This window comes from Chiroxiphia lanceolata, chromosome 7 (genome assembly GCF_009829145.1).
Source record: "Chiroxiphia lanceolata isolate bChiLan1 chromosome 7, bChiLan1.pri, whole genome shotgun sequence".
In the NCBI taxonomy this organism is placed as follows: domain Eukaryota; kingdom Metazoa; phylum Chordata; class Aves; order Passeriformes; family Pipridae; genus Chiroxiphia; species Chiroxiphia lanceolata.
In genome coordinates, this window is record NC_045643.1 from 9,634,417 (window position 1) to 9,653,918 (window position 19,502).

Consider the following 19,502-nt stretch of genomic DNA (forward strand, 5'->3'; position numbering starts at 1 on the left):
GGGACTCAAGCACAAGTCCTACGAGCAGAGGCTGAAGGAGCTGGGGCTGTTCAGCCTGGGGAAGAGGAGGCTCAGGGGAGACCTCCTCACTCTCTACAACTCCCTGAAAGGAGGCTGTAGCCAGGTAGGGGTTGGTCTCTTTTCCCAGGCAACTATCAGCAAGACAAGAGGGCATGGTCTCAAGTTGTGCCAGGGGAGGTTTAGGTTAGATATTAGAAAGAATTTCTTTACAGAGAGGGTGGTCAGACATTGGAATGGGCTGCCCAGGGAACTGGTGGATTCTCCATCCCTGGAGATTTTTAAAAAGAGACTGGATGTGGCACTTAGTGCCATGGTCTAGTAACTGCAGTGGCAGTGGATCAAGGGTTGGACTTGATGATCTCGAAGGTCCCTTCCAACCCAGCTGATTCTATGATTCTATGATTCTATGAATCACACATTAGGCCAAGTTGGAAGGGACTCACAAAGATCATTGAGTCCAACTCCTGGCCCTGCACATCCCCAAGAGTCATACCATGTGCCTGAGAGTATTGTCCAACTGTTTCTTGGCTTGGTGCTGTCTCATAAACATCAAAGGGTCTCACTAAGGGCCGAGGAGAGAGACCTCAGCCAACAGGAGACAGGTGAGAAGTCATCTTCCCCGAGACGTCCCAGAGCCAGCCTAGCAATGTGCTCTGTGGTCCTTCATCTAGAGCAATTCTGCATGGGACAAAGAAGCTAGAAAAGGGCAGAAAACCCACCCCAAAACAGGGGCTGGAGTCAGTCCAACCCTACATAGCTGAACAAGCTGTTTTCTCTTCTTCCTCTCTGAAACAGCTTCGAAAGATTTAAAAAGTCTCCTCACATGTTCAGACCTTATACTAGGCAGTAATGAAGTCAGTGAATAATCTCATTTTAGTAATCTGCACTTTCTAAAAGGTCTTCTGTCACATTTTCCATCTATCTTCCTTCTGAAGAATTTCCATGGAACAATGTGGGGACTTTTCATCCAGCAGCTCCAAAGTGGGAGGACAGAAGGAAAATTCATCTCCACAGAGGTCTTAAGATTATTATTGGTAATCAGTTTTGAGTCTTTGTATGCACTAGACTTCAAGATAGTCCTAAATATTAATTATGTTTCTTTTATAAGTGGGAAGAGGAATATTTGTATTCTTTGCAGTATTTGAGAAAGAAAATGCAAAAAGCTTTATTCCTAGAACCAAAGAGCCAAGCAAGTACCTCAAGTACTGTGAGTGAAACAAGTATATGGTTTCATGCATTTAAAAACCCCAAGAAACAGTGATAAAAAAAAGAAAATATTTCTCTGGTGTGACTCTTGTTTAATGCTTGTGTATAAATACTGCATATGCCCCCTCAAGTTCTCCTTTTTGTTTATCAAGACTTTAATCATGTTGCATTTGTATAACTCTTCTCTAGCAAAGAGCTTAATATAGTCAGTTTGAGAAATGTAATTTCAACAGCAGTATAACATGTTTCTATTATAAGCTTTTTCAACAAAGCACAATGTAACATTTGTGAATTGGAAAAAAAAAAAGCTAATGTTTATTCACTACATGGTATTTGCTGGATGTTCTAGAAATTCAGTAATCGAGTGTCTCCCTAGGAGTATGATAAGCATAACACCAAAATCATCACATTACAGCATTTGGTTTCTTCTCACAGTAACTCTTTCATTGCTAATTGAATTTCTGCATATGCAGAAAGATACCAACAATGCACAAAAATGCACTTCTATGTGCACAGAAAGCTGTGCACCAAGATTAGTGTAATCAGAGAAAATACATGATTATGTATGCACATATGTATTAAAAAATACAATAGAATTTATGTTTAATTATAGTTTTTTTTCAAAGAAGCACATTTATTTATGAAGGTTTGTTATTGTTCTTTATGGAGGCCCCATTTTATTGCTGTTCTGTACAGTACTTGATACATTTTTAATGTTAATTCACTTTGAAGAAATTATCTACAATAAAATGCTGTTAAGTAACACTGGTTTATATGAAAACCAGTGTGTGTGTGTGTGTGTGTGTGTGTGTGTGTGTGTGTGTGTGTGTGTGCCTGCGCCACTGTTTTGTGACTGCATGTACTGTTTCCTTCTATTTTGAGTTTGGGTTATTTAGTAAAATAATTTAATTGCTTGCAAACTAATGGATTAATATTATGAAGGTTATTTTTTCTCTTTGTCACAGAACTAATAGCGCTTAGGAAAAATATACAAACATTGCACTCAAAATCAAGATGACTGGAATAAAGAAACTAGATATATCAACAATATCTTAAAAGTCAGATCTTTGGTTATTGTTTGCTCAGTTAATTCCATTTGCATTCCTTTTTTGGAAAAGATCTGATAGGTAGTATCCATTACTTAATAATGTTACCCAGTGACTTAAACATTTGTGACTTTCAGAGCTGTTTATCACATATTCAGCAAGCCAAGGATGTGCCCAAGTGCAGACCCATAGAGACATTATTTACCTTTAAAAGTATGATTTGTTGTTTCTTATTTAGGATTCATATTTTACAAGAAATGAAAAATCATTTTCTATAGATCAGTATCACAATGAATATCTAGTTTAAGGTTGGGATTAGTATATCAAGAGATTGTTACTGCTCTGTTTTATAACCAGATATAAACCCAGATATGTCTGATTTAAATTTTGTACTAATTCCTCACAGCTTCTTGTAAAAAGATAAATAGTGAAGCTACCAATAAACTCTGGTACTCCTTCAGATATAAACCAAAATGGCATTAAAAACAAAACAATTATAACACTGATATAGTAACAATCTACACTGCTGAATCCAATCCAGTAAATGACAAAAATTTATCAGTCAGCAGTCTGCAAGACCAATGGAAATCAGGCATTAGCAACAGCAAAGTGTGATTAACAAGTGCAGAATTATTATCTTCCAATCAAATAACCAGCAGCCAAATAGTTATTTGTTTTTGTGCAATATTAATCTACTCTTTCCAGAATTAGGATATATTATTCTTCATTTTTAGTAAGACTGGTCATTGATTTTCTTTTCTTTTTTTCTTTTTTTCTTTTTTTCTTTTTTAATAATAAAAACAGAGACCTGATATGCAATTCCAGTTTTCAGTTAGGGGTACAAATAATCTTAATCTTAAATAAACAGTTGGAAAAAATTCTGACGCTGTCAAAGACAGTAGGAGAAATGTCATCGGTGTCAGCAGGTCAGGTTCTCACACACCCCCTTGAAAAGGGTTGGGTGGTGCAGAATGTGCCATGATTTTAAAAAGAGGATTTGGTAGGTTCACCTTTCATATGAAATTATATGTTTCAAACTTTCTGTATAAGGCATTATGATTATATAATTTACTCTTTGCTTTCTAGATTTATTATTCAATATCCAACAAATAAACACCAGCTAATATCTTCTAATATAATGTACTTCTTCCTAAGCTGTACAGCTCAGATTATCAAAGATATATGACTTGGGTTAAAATTACGGTATCTAATATTCAGAATTCATCAGGAGAAGATATGTTTAAAAGTAATACATATTGTTCTCATTTATTCACTGTTCAGAAATAAAAGGGGGGAAAAAAGAGTATTACCTATCCTGCTGCTCTTCACATGTTTTGAGAATTCTTAATATTGCAACAAAAATAAATGATGCACTATGAATAAAGAAGACATTCACTAATTTTCATGGTATCAAAAAAAAAAGCAATAAAAGGAAATAGGTTTGGAGCAAATTAAAGAACAAACTTTTTCATGCAGCATATAGAAAAATTCTGGACCTTGTTATCAAAAATAACAGAACCTAAGATGCCTCCAAAAAGGCATATTAAACAAATTCTTGGAGGATAGTTCCACTGGTATCTGTTTCAGCTGATGACCCAGGCAGAAGTTGTTTATACTGCTGATTTCTGTGCTGTTGAGAGGATGTATAAGAGAAAAAATATTCGATAAATGCCATAGCTCTATCACTCTGAATGAGTCTACTCTATATTCTTGGGACAAAGATTTCAATCAATTTCCATACATTATAATTAAGATAACTTATTTTAGAAAAAATAAACCAGCTTCTGGAAATGCAGAAAGAGCAAAATGAGCTCTTTGAGTGCTTCCAAGGTAGAGCTACGTAGCATAATTTGTGATTTTATAATTGAGGCGTAAGCATCTTCCTGTGATACATATGCAGTGGGTTTGACTTAGAGGGATAAAAAGCTGCAGGGATCTGTTCAGATGTACAATGGCAGAGAGATGTGCAGCAATGAGAAGGCTCTGAAAAAATAGCAAGTTCTAGATAACTTGTATAATTAAAAGATATTCAAAGTATTCTGTTAAATAGCTAAGAAGAAAGAACCATTGTCAGCTCAAGTGTCTTTCAGCTTATGGAGATAACAGAAAATTCTGCAGTGGATGTGTGTGTGTTTATTTGTTTGGAGAGAGCAATATTGTACAAAAGAAGTGTAGGTTACTCATCACTGAATAATATGGTGGAAACCAGAAAAAGAATTGTCATTACCTGTTAAGGAACCTCATAACCATTGCCCTCACATTCTCAGCTTCCAGCCCAAGTTTCTGCATGTCCATCTCTGTGAACTTGGTGTTAGGAAGCAAAATTCCCACTGAGGACTTGTGTGCAGGCAGACAGGTACAGCTGTACTCTGCCACGCAGTTAAGCATCAGTAAACAAAGTGCTATGGAAAGGTGATATGTTGCCTCTATTGTATTATATTTTCACTGCACATCACTATTAGGACAGAAGAACAAAGAAAGATTTTATGGAGGTGTGCAATGTTCTGGTGGGGGTGGAGAAGTGTCTCCTGGAGGAGCAGCGCCCTGAAGGAGCCCTTATTCCTGAGCATCTCCTCAGCTCAGAAAACAAACTTGTGTTGGGATTAAGTTTCTGATGGCACTGGCAGAAAAACAGGCACAAAATAGACTGAATTCAGCCTCTTGCTTTGAGACACAGCATGAAATTATGATTCCCAAACCTCATCAGCACAAAACACGTCTTCGGCCAATAGAGAAAATAAAACATATGAGCTGAATTTCTCAACGTCAAAAACAGCTCCAAGGCTAAAATATTGTAAAGATGCCTTTTTTTATCATGGCCTCCACATCAAGGGGAATTATTTTGTGGAATGGATACTCCAATCAAAAATATGTTTAAGTCTCTGCTGAAGATTTTTCATCCTTTCTCAATTTGCTAATAATATGCCAATAAAAAAAGCACAGCACAAAAAAAATGTAGATGGAAGTCAGTTTGAGATTAAAATACACAGCAGGATAAAACAAGAATTGATCTGAACCACAAAATAGAGAGGACAGCTTGAATCATTCCGAGTTTAAAAATACGTCTGTCTTCAATATCTGTCTGTTCCCTTTTTCACATCATCAGAGACTAGAAGTAAAAATAAAACATACTTGTATGGCACAAAAATCTCTTCTTGATCTTTCCAAACTCCCCTTAAAAATTCTTAAAAGTGCTGGACCCTACACTGTTTGACACAGTTTCAATCAGTGGCCTAAGTCCATCTCAATCATGCAGGTGCACAAAAGAGAAAATCCTCTTAAGAAAAACATTACTCTCAATGAGCTCAGTTCAGAAAAGACAGTTACATGAGCTGGTGCCTTTGCAAGTCCTGGACTGTAAGTGCACCAAAAAGCATCCAAACCACTGAACCTTTGTATACTTCTTTCAAGATGCCTGACTCAAAAAACTGGAGTCTGGGGCAAGCTGAACTCTGTATGGAGGGGTGCTGTGGAATTCATAGGCTAGCTGCTTCCTTAGTGTTTTGGGTTTCTGTTTTACCTTTTTTTTTTTTTTTTTACCTTCCAATGCAAGTGGAAAAGTTTGTTTTCTAAAAGAAAAAAACAAACAAACAAACAAAAAACCCCAGTTCTGTCAATTTAGTTTCACAGATGTTTCCATTTACAAGCAGAAGCCCTTGATGGTGCTGAAAGTTACTCAGCATTGTTGTAATTTGCATAACATTAGCCATGATGTTTTTATTTTGAAAAGTTGAAATGTTTGCAGCTCATCATAACCCAGTCTTAATGGTGTTCAGTACATCTGCTTAAAAAGTTGTGTCTAGGCAATGTTCTACACCACAAACATTTTTTATGACTTTTACTGACTTTCAAGTTTTTCAGTTCAGATAGACTTAAAGACTCTGCTTTATGTACATACAAATTGGGAAATAACAACTGGGTAGCAAACCTGGGTTGTGTGTTGTGTACTGCATCCATATTCTTGCATCTGCCACAAGAGCTCCCTGCAGTATTATGCAAACACCTCACAGACTTTATTTGGGTAGGCTCATAAAATTAATGTGTCTTTTTGTAGGTGACATAGTCAGTCAAACAGGTGTAACAGGAAATTAAAATAGGAAGGAGTAGAAACAATGACGGCAAGTAAAATACATCAGTAAAGGAATTATTTCTCCAACTCTTTATTCTTGCTGTTTCCAACCTTTAACATCCCTGCAAATAGGTGACTACTCTTGATCTAATGTTAAACCAAATCCTAGTTAAAATAAAATGCAAGAAAAGAATAACTCATATTTCAGAGGTGCGATTTTTTTAGCAGAGATCAAGTATAATGTTCATCTGAAGCTTTCTCTCTTGGCTTGGATATTGCTCTGCTTTCTAATTTGAGGGTTTATTGACAAATGTCTTTGACACTTGCCTTCAAAACCCTGATCAAATTCACCCCACCTTAGTTTCTGCTCTCTTTTCTCCCAATTTTTCTTTTTTTTTCCAGTCCACTTTTTTAATTGCTTTCTTCATCCCCTTGGCCAGCACTTGAATAGCAATTTCTCTAGTGCTTCCTCCTACACTTAAAAGAGCCACCTGTCAAACTCCAAGTTTCTCCTCAAACACAGAGCACCAGCTTTTCTAAGTATGTAACTCTTTCCAGTTGCATTTGGTTATGAGCTCCTAAGGCAGAAAATTACTACATGCTTGCAATGCATGCACTCAAAGTGCCACACAAATAAAATTCAAAAATAAACATATCTACCTCCTTAAAAACACACATCTATGTATGTTTAAAAGAGAGTAATCAGAAGTACATCAGTATAGTGTTTGTCTGTGCAGGCACTTTCATGTTCATGAGGAAATTATTAGTTAAATAACACAAGTGTGAATCATGGTTTTCAAAGTTTAAAATCATTGACATTAACCCAGAAAAATTTCATTCACAGCTCCCCTGAGTGAGAAGTGAATGCAAAAATGAACTGTTTCCACTTTTTGTTATATCAGCCATTTATTTTCATAATCTCTAGCTCTTCAAGCATTTCCTAACAGTAAAAATATAAGCAGAGTTATGCAAAAAAAAAAGTTGTACTTTTTAATGATGTCATTTGCTCACAGCTCAATACCAAATTAGGCAGTTCCCAGACATTCAAATCCCAACTAACTGTCAAGGAAGTGCTGGTTTACCATCAAACAATCAAAAAACAAAGATGAATCTCTAAGATCCAAGGCAATGCTGAACACATAACCCAACAGTTTTTAACTGTTCCTCAGTGTGTGCTTACTAATAGCATGGTAATGGGAGTTTGTAGGCAGCTGAATAAGGGATTTTCTATGCAGGTAACTAAAACCTGTGTGAAAAAGTCAATTGAAAAGAACTGGATGAGGTGGTTCTGTTGCTTGTTTAATGCATCTATTACAGAGAAATTGCTAGGGAAGGTTGTCGAAGGGTAAATATGAAGGAAGGATGTGAAAGAAAAAGTGTTTGCTCAGAACATCCCATGCTAAAGAGCTGTTTTCCGTGCTACCCCATGATGGGCAGGCTGCTGAGGAAGGATATACAGCACTTTTTGGTATGCAGATATTAATGCACTGCTCAGCAGGACCACGGGACTCGTGCTAATATTCAGCTGGAATCCAGCTGCAACACACTACCTGGCTACAGCTAATTAAGGGCTTTTGCAACTTTTAAGAGTGATTGTTGTCCCAAACTTGAAAGGGGATTAAAATTGACCCTTTTTGCAGTGTGAAAGGAGATTAAATTAACCCTTTTTACAATGTAACCACTTTATTATAGATATGATATTGTCCGGTGGCTGGAGGTTGTAGAGTCTGGAGGATAAAAGATTCTCCTTTTTGCCTTCTGATGAATTTTTATATCCTACTTGGTAGATAAGAATTACTGTGTGAAACATAAGTTGAACGAAAAGTGCCCAACAATGTTGGTTATGATGAAAAAAATGTGTAGCTCAGTGAATAGTTTCATTTCCAATGGATTTCTGTTACATTTTTTTCTAAAGACACAAGGCTCTTATAGTCTCTCTCCAACTTGAATTAATTCACTCTTCCTCAGTAACAGTACTAATAGGTTCTGGCTACTCTATTTTCATTAAACTAATCAGAATTTGATATGCTTGAAAATGATCTCTCTTTGCCAAATTTTGCTGAAATTATGCAAGTAGTTCAAAAGTTATTAGGGCAGAACACAAAATATGCAAATGTTAAAGAAAGAAGTCCACAGTCACAGCAAGTAAGCAGTCTGGAAAAACTCTTTCATGATCAGTATCAATAAAATGAAAAATCCTAACTGTTCTGCATATATCATAATGAACTGAAAGCAAACAGCATAGTAATATAAAATCAACTAATGGTGCCATAATATTTGCAATTAAAAAAAGGTAGATGTCCTAGCCAAGGGAGACTAGAAGGGACACAATGGTTAGTCATGGAACAAACAACCAACCACTTTGAATAACAAATCAACTCAAACAATACTAAAAATTAAACCTTTTTTATTATTATTATTTGGAGTGTTATTTATAGATGAATGCAAAGTCTATGATCCAGGAAGGCTCTCAGTTAACCAAGCTGACTACGCAGTGGTGTCTAGGAAAAATAACTGGTTTTCAGTGGAACACTTTTTAGAGAGCTTTGTTTTTCTCCCAGAGCCATTCGTTATTGCCTAGCTGCTGACAGGGTCCTTTTTGTTAGAAAGATGAGGAGAAAGGAATGGTGGCTTAGTAAACATTTGAAAAATATATCAGACAACTGTGAAAACCTCCTGGGTATGTGTGTTTGGGGTTTTTTAAGTCAGGTTGGTTTTCAAGTCACAGATTTCACTCTGAGAAAACATATTTTAGTGGGTGAAGATTAATTTCTTTCCATCCTACTGTGTCTGCCAGCGCCAGCACTAGAGAAAAGCAAAGGAAAGATAAAGAAGCAACAGATGGGAACGAGAGAATAGAAGGGTCATTTTTTGTTTGAAGGTTTCATTCCTGTGTTTTTCTTTACTTTGAGCAGAGAAGAGGTTTATTCTGCCGAGCAGCATGACCCATTACACTGGAGCCAAGGCACGGTGTCCCTGCCACCCCTTTGTCCCCTCTAGCACAGGGTCTTGTGAATCTGCAATTGTATGTATGTGTCTTTCCAGAAGCAGTAAAGAAACACAGACATCTCTTTCCTCCCGTGCTGAAGCGCTAAGAGTCCACGAGATAATATACTCACCTAACAGAGATTTACTTGCCCAGATGTGTGCCAATTAAAACAAAACAAAAAAAAAAAAAAGAGAGAGAAAAAAAGGAAGGGTAAAAAAAAGCAAGCACTAGGATGAGGGTTACAAAAACTGCTAGGTTTTAAAAGCTCTGTCACTTCTACTAATCAAAGTACAGGGCTCTTGCCATGAATCTGAAACACAGGGGGAAATGCAACCCAAAAAAGGCCACATCCTCCACTGATGTGAATTTTTTTCCCCTTTCCATATTTCTTCCTCTGTTCAGTCTCCATTCTCTCTTGCTCAAGGTTGGCATTTCTATTTTCATAATTAGTCATTTTACTGAAAGCTCTGTCTGCCCCAGCTTTTACACCATGAATTGAACTGCACTACAGCAATACTTGGTGACTGATTATGTTTGCATAGTCAACATGATCCAGGGGAAGGAGAACACCCAATACACTGAGTCTAACCAAGGAAGTAAAACCATAACCTACCATCTACCTGTTGTGCTCACTCTAAATTTGTCATATGACACATAGGGTTGTTCTACATTTATCATAATAATTTTGCACTACAAGGAGCCAAGTTTTTTCCAAAACTGGGGCTTGTCAAAAATGGAGAAAAGTTACCTGCTGGTCTTTAAAGTGTGTTGGTAGTGATTCAGATTGCAGGAGCTAAATAGCACTGGAATCTGTTCAGCAGGATGCCTGAAATTTTATGAATTCATCTGGCTTCTCTCCTGTCAGGCTGGCATTAGCTTTTATTTTGAAGAGAAATGTCCCTAACAGGAGAAAATACAGGAAAAGATACCATGGGAAATGTCAGGTAATTAAAGATAAAAAATACACAGATCTGTTGATCTCTTCACTATATCACTTATAATAGAAGGTAATTCATCCAAGCCTGCACAGCAGGTTGAAGCTGAGGAGGAAACCTCCATTAAGTTAGCATAAAAACAAGAAACTTTATTGCACAGGTGAATATGGTGCCAGCAACGTGCAAGGTGTAGCTAAGCAGTTCCTGCTCTTCCCTCCCCAGCCCTTTCTGAGGGAATCACTGGCTCCAGCCTTTCCTGTCAAAACACTGGAAACCTCACAATAGCATTTGCCTCTCCTTGGAACACACCTACCATGTCCGACAGAAAGCCAAGCTGGATATGGGTTGTTTGCAGACACTGTGGGAGTTCTGGTTCACCATTCTCATCCATTTTTAACCTAAATCTTAATTTATCGCCCCGCCTGCTAAACTTCAGGGGAGGGAGTTTTATCTTCTCTGCTTCACAGCAAGGCACCAAGCTTCTCAGTGCAGCTGAACCTCCCTAGTCTCACGATGGAACCCCTTAGGACAAAGCCTGACTGCAGAACCAGTGTGCCCAGTCACGCCACAGTCAGGTACAATGAACCTCACGTGTGTGCTTTGAAAAGCCCCTCTCTTCAGATTTATGCACAGAGGCTTTCACTGCTCCACTGGTGGCCATCACAGCCCAGAAGCTGCTGTTTGGATAGGAGTCCACATGAGAGAAAAGATGGCTAAGGAAAGATTTGTGCAGCTCAGTAAAGAGCTTAGCCAGGTGATTTATAAGAGAAGAGAGCAGCTTAGAGAAAATTAAAAATGGGAATAGAATAGAAAAGGCATACAAAGATAGAAGCTGAACCCGTGTAAAAACCTGATAAGGAACTAAGGTAGAAAAAGTGGATGAGTACAGCAAAAGAAATACAAAAAGAAAGACCAACAGGGAGTGTGTTAGCAGAATAAGTAGCAAAGACCAGGCTCACGTCAGCGAGGACAGGGAGCCAAGAGGTCATGAAAAACACATTAATGACAGAGATAAGGTTGATATCACTGAAAACCTGGGTTCATTTCTTTGTTTCATACTTCACGGAAGAAGCAAGGGGGTCGTGACTCAGGGACAGATTACTAGAGGGGCAGGTGGCAGGGACAAGGAGTGAAATGAAGAGGCAGCGTTACAAGGCTTTGAAAGGACTCCTGAGTAGCTAAGCTGTCAAAGAAAGAATTAAAATTCGCCTGATGCCAGTGGATTTATCACAGAAGAGTTAAATGGGACTAGCTAGGTAAACTAGTAAGGAGCCTTTGGAAAACATAATTCCAGTATGAGTCTGGAAAAGAAGAGAGGGTATATTACCCAAGAGGATTCAGGAAGCTACATAATCAAAATTTCCTTTGTTTATTGCTAATACGTAACTAGGTATGAAGTCAATAGATTTAGCCCACTCATACCATAAACTAGTATGAAATCAATAAACTAGTCTGATACATTGTAATTTTTTTATAAATAATTGGATTTTTTATCATAAAGAAACTACATTAACTCATAGAAGCGCAAAATATTAGAGTAAAAGAATTTTGGAACTATTTCAACATTGCAGCCAAAAGTAATACATGTGTGTACATTTTTAAAAAAGTCTAAATATCATAAACCTATAGTAGCAATGTCAGGCTAGTGTGAAGTGTTTCTGCAAATCTTACCATTCGCACATATAAATGAATAATGCATTTAGATCACAAAATAAAATTCAGAGAAGTATGTAGCAGAACTTTCTCTTATTTAGAGTGAAATGGGAAACAAATAACTTTAAAAAGAGAACCTTTAAGTAGAACTAAATTCAACTTTAACTTTCCATAAACAAACAAACAAACAAACAAACAAAACCTCCCAGAGAAACCTAAATACTTTTTTTTAATCACCAGTTAAAAAACCACAGAAATAAATCTAAAAAGAGGTCAACAGTTAGTTTCATATAGACAGTCTGCCATGTGCTAAGGCATGTCAAGATGGATGTAGAGGTGAATGAAAGTAGTCAACACTTACTGTGATCCAAATGTATCTTGTGTTTCTTGGAGGCCTTTAGGGATAATATCCACATAAGGAGAATCCATATTCAGATTCTGCCAAGTGATGGTTTTGATGATAAAATTTTTGTGTTATTAGAAAAGAAACATGATAATGCAAGTTCACTTATCTTTAGACCTGCAGGTACATTTAAATATTCCTAGTAAATATTAATATTTCTATCATTCCTTGCAGGTTCTCAGATAGCTTAACAAATGGAACAAACCGATAAAGTTACACTTGAAAGCAGTAATAATTTTCTTTATAGAAAAATACCAGAAACTGAATGGGCGGAATATTTTCTGTGCCAAATATAAAGAGGGAACACTAGCTCCAAGCCTCAAATCTGAGATTATTTCAGGAAAAGAAGAGAAGTCTGTTATTAGGTACAAACTGAAGTTCAAATTCTTTGTATCTATTCTCAGCTATACTTTGACTCAGGGTATGACCTCTGACAAATGATTTCAAGGGAGGCTGTAAAGCAGAAGGAAAGGGATCATTCAAACTGTGATGAAGAACAGATCAGTGCTCCACCTGACACAGGAATGGCCGTCCTGGCCCATCTGGCCCACTGTCTCTTCTTTAAAGTGGCCCTGAAAAAGAATCAGTGGGGGCCTCAAGAAGGCCAAAAGAACACCTTAAGTATATAGTGAGTTTCTCTTTGAATCCTGCTTCCTGAAACCTGCAGTTTAGGAATTTCCTACACCTAGTATATTGGATTGCATCCCGTGGAAAAAACAATAGTTTTATGCAAGTAACAGTGTCTCAAAATCAACCTATTAAGTGTACTCGGAAATCTCTGGGAATTAATTTCTCCTGCTGAGAAGTTGGCTCTAAGCTAACTTGTTTAACATTAGTTCAGGTTAATTCCAATACGTTACACTGCAACCTGGATATGTTGCAGAAAACAAGACAAAAGATGCACTGAGGTATAGGGAACTGGGTTTTTTTTGTTTTTATTTTTGCAGGAGGTAGATGCTAAAGAGGGATTCCAGATGCAGCCTTTGTTAGATTCAGAACAACGTACATGAAACAACTTTGATCTGCAAGACTTTCCTCTCTGACTAGAGTCACTATGAGGCCCCAATCCAGCAGAATCTTATTTCTGCACACTCCATAATGTCATATGCAGTGCCTTTACCCCTACCACTCCTCTCCTCTGCACCCTCTCACTCCAGCACACCATCTGTGCCAAGGTGGATGGCACATGTTCATGTGCATGGACAAGTTCAGACAACAACCTCCTGCTGCTCTGCTCCACTACTGCTTCATGGGCACCCTCTCCATTGTGGGCTGGACTTTTTAAAGTAGTTGTACATTATGCTGGCCTTCTACCTGAAAAAAAGGGGTCAGACAAACACAGATGTCTTGTTCAGTCCAATTAGGAGAGCAATAGATCTTGGGTTCTGTTTTGTGATAAGCTAAAAGTCTCTAGCACAGTGGTATCCAGACAGGCACACCCATCTGCTACCCTGCAGGTGCTGGAGCTGGTAACAGAAATAAATCATCATTTCTAGCCTGATGTCATAAACTGAAGAATTTTGCGAGCCGTTGGTTGAAACAAAGGGTTGTAAAGCGCACAGAGTTGGGAAGATCTAAACAACAAATTTAAAAAACGTAAATTCCATGTTGTGATCCTCAGGATCTTGAGGGGAAAAAGAAAAGGAAACCTAGCATGTTCCTCACCTAACTGAGTTGGTGTTAGTGAGAAAGGCATATCTCAAAGAAAATTCCATTCACTCCTGAATCACAGAAGACCAACACTACAGAAACTCACAGCATCTTTTTCATTTGAACAATCTATTGGACCTCATAGACGTGCACTCTACACTACTTTCTGTGAAGGAGGGCACTGTCCCACAAAGAAACTTACACCTCCTCTTGTTAGAAAATTAGCACCAAAAATCATTGGCCTGGAGAACCACTCAGAGAAAAGTAAGATGAAGTCCATTTCTCACTCATCCCTGCTTATTAATGGCAATTTTAGCAAAATGTATGAAGAGTGTATCTGATCTCTGCTGTCGCACAGGAGACAGATTTTAACTCAATTACTCCCCTCTCACCCTATCTGAATGCATTTATTTTCCTGTATGAAATTAGATCAGCCGTTATCTCTGAACACACACACCCTGAATTGTGGATGGAAATATCCACAAGGAAAAACAGATGCTATTGTGATTGACAGAAACCCCCAAAACACTGTCTATTCCACAGAAACCCCCAAAACACTGTCTATTCCACAGAAACAAAGCCAGAGATGTCGCAGGGATGATTTCCTAGCCTATGTTACACTGGTAGAGAGATTTTTGTATGATTAAAGGTCTGGTCTTATTGTAGAATAAGTAAATACACTTGTCTCAAATTCAGTCTAATCTAACTTGCTGCAGAAAATTAGAAATATTAGTATAACAGCTATTAAATCAAGTGATTTAAAAACAGTGTAAGATGTAATGAAAAAACATCATTGCCATTCATAGTAGGAAGTCCCATACTGCATGTTTTGGATAAAATCAGTGAGAGAAATAAAACCAAATAACACTTAGATGACTGCAACCACTGGAGAGATGATATTTTGCTGTATGTAAAGAGTAGTCTAAATCCTGCATTCATATATATTCCCTCTCTACCATTTATTCATAACTCTTAATGTCAATGGTGTAAAGTACATGTAGCAAAACCAGAAAGGGCTGCCACGTTCCAGTATTAGTTTCAGTTTTCTTAAAAAAATCAAATAAAAGACCCCAAAGGCTTTAGGAAACTATGGATATTTCTTGCATAAATCAATAGCATTTTGATCCTAGTTGTAGTGAGTACTAATGAAACTCTTGTCTTTTAATACTGGCCTTTGGCACATGACTTTGCCTGTGATAGCAATGCCCAAACCAGAGGGTCTGATCTCGTGTGGTGGATTCCCACCTACTTGCATCCTGATGGACCTAAAAGGTCAAATTTCTTATCAGTTCATTAGCAGTTCTGTGCAGAGAGAGATCTGACCTGTGTGTTGCAGTGAGATAAAATTAATGAGAAAGTCTTGGATTACTTGGACAACTTATTTTACTTTGGAGACTTGCTGCTTCCCCAGGGAAGCTTGCAAGGGCAGGGATGGCACCAGGAAGGCAAGAGATTGAGGCCCCAGAAGGGTCTGTGCAACAGAGGATGAAAAGTCAACAGTAGCAAAAGAAGCATCTAAGCAGGCAGGAGCAAGGGAAGGGATGTCTAAGATTTGGGTTTTGATTCATTCTGTCTCGCTTACCTGAAATCAACAGGGCTCAAAAAAATTGTTTTGCTTCAGCAAAAGAGCCTATGCCAGAGTAATTTAATAATTGCTGGGTTAATCACTGGGTTTGCACCGTCTTTCAGGTTAAGTGTAGGTACTCTAAATGACAACAAATCCTATCCCTTCCTGCAACGGAATCTGCTTGGAAGCTCTGTGCTCTGTTCCTCTGGTCTGAAAAGGGAAGTTTTGTGGCCCATCCAATCTCAGTATTCAGCCCACAAATGAGTAGGTGGCACCTTTTCTTCTTGCTAGGGTAGCAAAGAGGTACCACAACAGTGTCTGTGCTGGTGAGTGTGCAAGGTATATGACTGAGCCATTCCTTTCACAGTTATAAACCGCTATAAAATGGATAAAGAACTTCATGGAATTATATATTTGAAATACCTGTATGTGCCCTCATGAAAAACAAAGAATGGGGAAATGCAATGGGTGAATTTTAACGAGCTGGAAGATGAGAAAAATGGGAACAGAAATTTATGTGTAATGGTTGCTTACAAAAGCATTCAGGTCTGGGAAGGCTATCAGGAAACTGCTTTGTCATTTTTGTACAAAGCCAAAGCTCTCAGAAGTGTTCTCTCACAGGCAGTCACAGTGTTTCTTCCATGAAATGTTTCCATGCACTGCACAAAGTCTGCACAACATTCTTCTCATTTATTTAGAAATTTTCCTATGCACGTGCCAAATAAAATGCCAAGGTGCTTCTTTTTAGTTGTTTGCCCACCACCTTTGATCCATCCACGTGAAAGCAGGTAGGACATCTCTGCTTTGATTTTTATGAAGGCAAAAAAACCCATGAGCAAATCTTTAAAATCTTGTCAAATTCTGGTAGTGGGAGTTTATTGGAAATCACCTGCAAAGTCTGAAGGAAAATAATTGCTTGATCATATAAAAAACTCTGTATTATGTAAAGAGTAGCATTTTCATTATGCTGGATTATTCTCAAAAGCCTTTTCAGTAAATGACTTCACAGATTTGATCATTTGTATAAATGTATCCAAAGCTACCTGGTGTGACATAGCTCAGCTTGCAGTCCCACAGCAAGAACTGATCATATCATGGAAAGAGAACAGAAGAGTGATTTTAGGAGATGAACTTCCTTCAGAGCCTCATGTTTGGAAAGTGGTTCTTCCAAGGATCCTTCTGTCCCTCAGGGGTGATGTACTATGCACCGAGTGCTAGAAGGAAAAAGATTTATACAGAAGGCTGACTTCTATTGCTGAAAAAAATAAAAACAAAATCCCAAAACAAAGCAGAAATTTGGAACTGCAGGAAAATACACAATGCTACAGATTCATTACTTAGTAGAACTTGGCCAGGTAGACCAAGAAACCTTGCCTAGGCATATAAATTGCAATAATTCTCTCTGGTATTATGATAAATAATACAACATGTGCACAGGCTATGCATTTACATGCTAGTATAACCCACTTGGCAGGTGATTGGAAACCAATATGCCCAAGGTATTTAAATGACCTCATGTTCTCAAGCTTTACATAAGAATTAATGACAAGAACCATGAGGCTGAAAGAAACATACTATGTCTACTGAGATTTTGTCATTTGATAATATGAATGCCCTTTTTTGAGGCTGAATGAAGTTAATTTAATTTTAAAGGTCAGGTGAAAGAGAAAAACACACACAGAAAATTACTTCTTCATGTTCTTGATCATGTTGAAATTATTAAAATTAACATAGAGTACTATAAAAACAAAGTGATGCCATCACCTTACAGGCACTGGATAGAAGATACAACAGCCTGTTAAGTGCCTCTTTCATTGTAAGTCCAACATCTTGTCAGAAACCATTTAGTCAAGTCAAATTGCTGAGTTGTATTTAGTTGGATTCATCAAATAAATGGAGCTGTGGATGTAGTGTTTTCTTTTAGAAAGCAGAACTCATTAATTTAGTTCTTCAAAAAGTCTGCAGAGAAACTCCAGGAAATTACACCGTGGGGACAAAACGTATTTTAACTGATGAGGTCTAAAGACTGATAGTAAAATGACTGATAATGCAATTGTTGAACAGTTGCAGCAAAGCCTGGTCTAGCAGTAATCAAAAGCATTTGTCTTGAGAAGCATGAGAAGCAAAAACAAGAAATGGTGCTATTCCAGAATTTCTTAATAAGAATTTAGCAAAGGAAAAGGAACCTACTTCTAAGACAGTAGGTCTTGATATATGAAGTAGGGACTTTTAATTCTTTTTCCTGGCAGCACAAGCTTATTTGGGAACAGGTTTGCATGTCATGAAATCTTAGTGGACAAATGACAGCACTGCTTGTAGAGCTTATAAATTTTGAAACTTAAGGTTTACAATTGAAAGATACTTTATTTTTCAAAGAGAAATTCAACATCAAAAATCAAAGAGCACTCTTGTGACATATTAAAGACAAGGAATCAGCACAGAAAAATGGATACTTTCTGTGATTGCATCCATAATTCAGCAGTCCTTGGCTTTTAGTAAGTTATATAAACTCTTACCAGTCTACTAGAAATTAAAAAAAAAAAACAAAACAAAACAAACAAACAAAAAAAAAATCCAACCAAAAAAACCCCAAAACAAAACCAAAGTATCCACAAAAAAAAGATCCATCTCTGCAGATGAGAAGGCTTTCAAAAAAGCTTTTTAAGAATGTGCTTGCCTGAATGTCTCCATTTGCATTAGAAATACATAGATTGGGTTGGACTGAATCATAAAGCACCTTTTGTCGTTCTTCTTTTTTGTTCAGTCATGGTTAAATGCAGCCATGCCAGGTCACACACTGTGACTTTCAAAAGAAAAAAATAAGGAGTCTTTTAGCACACGTGCCTATTTATGAAAATTAGGATCCTTAGAGGAAGAAAATTATTCTACTTTCTGAACTGATGCCACTTATTTTTTCCTCCATACTTCTCTGTCATGGTCAGTTAACAGAGTTAGCATTTTTAAAGATTTACACAATGGTAAATATTTTTGTCAGGCCATAGTGTGTTTAATGCATCTTCCGTGTTTAATACCTCATCTGAGCAATGAGGACTCAAAAACAAGAGCCTAGGAGACATAAGGAAAACAGAAAGAGTAAGTTCAAGTCAACAAAACAACAGATTTATAGCTCATTTATTAATTTCTTAAATTTCTTGCTTTTTCAATCTGTGTTCATACTGAGGTACAGAGACAATAAATAGGCAAATACCCTACCATCCATGATGAATTCATAGCTGCTTCTTTTCTTCAGAAATCGGGGGTTAAACATTTCAAACAGTGTATATGAAGAAATTAGTCTCTTCAAACCACTTCCATGCAAATAGTTGTTGACCATATTCTGTGTTTTAGAAGGACTCAGAAAATAATAATTACAGTACTAAGAATATAACTTAGCCTTTCATGATATTTAATATATACACAAAGTTAGGATCTGAAAGTGCCTGTGTAGTTTTTATATCCTGACTTCGTGCCAGAGGAAGTAAAAGATGGAATGTTTGGCAATAAACAGGCAAAAATCCCAAATGCAGTGACACACCCGATGAAAATCCCACTGAAACAAGATAGGATAAGAGTGGGGGGATTAAAAATGGCTGTTTAGAGGGAAAATGGACCTGCCTGACAGTTCAATAGTATACTCTGTGAAAAGCCTGAACAACTTCTATTAGCACTACTGATGAGATAAAGATAGTGTTTTTTCTGAGTGCAATGGGCGCAAAAAACCTACAACTTGCTGTGCAGACTAAAAGCCTTTGTTAAACCAGCAGACAAAACATTTACTGATAACATGAGAAAAAAACCTCCAAAATCATCTGTCCCCAAAGTCACTGGTGATTTGAAGAGCATTTCAGTTTTTATAAGTAGAATAAAAAGAAGATGAACATGAGTGTGTGGCTGAATTAAGAAAATTAACAGAGCGTTGCCAGCTTGGAGAGAGTTTAAATGATGCATGAAGAGCCTCAGTGA